The sequence below is a fragment of the Merops nubicus genome, unplaced genomic scaffold (genome assembly GCF_000691845.1).
Source record: "Merops nubicus isolate BGI_N331 unplaced genomic scaffold, ASM69184v1 scaffold32985, whole genome shotgun sequence".
In the NCBI taxonomy this organism is placed as follows: domain Eukaryota; kingdom Metazoa; phylum Chordata; class Aves; order Coraciiformes; family Meropidae; genus Merops; species Merops nubicus.
Window position 1 is genome coordinate 2044 of NW_008612159.1, and position 476 is coordinate 2519.

A 476-nucleotide genomic window follows, 5' to 3' on the forward strand; every position below is an offset into this window, starting at 1 on the left:
TTCCTGCGCCTGCTGGGGCTGTTTTCCTGGGGGAGATGAAGGAGAATCCAGCCCCGGGCCCTGGGAGGAGCGAGGGAAGGACAAGGGGCAGTTCCTGCTCCTCCTGGGGCTGTTTACCTGGGGGAGATGAAGGAGAATCCAGCCCCGGGCCCTGGGAGGAGCGAGGGAAGGACAAGGGGCAGTTCCTGCTCCTCCTGGGGCTGTTTACCTGGGGCAGATAAAGGAGAATCCAGCCCCGAGCCCTGGGGACCTTTCGCGGAGGACGAGTGCCCACGGAGCCACCAGATGGCCCGGGCAGATAGGAGGCTGGAGGGCAGGGGTTGCTCCTCAGCAGGGGCAGGATGGGCTGAGGAGCAGCTCGGGAGGGATCCCCCGGGTCCCCAGGGAGGGCAAGAATTGCCCCTGCCAGCCAGTGAGGGCTCTGCCCGGGGGCAACTGGGCACTCAACCCCTTGGGGTCACCACGGGTGTGTTGGA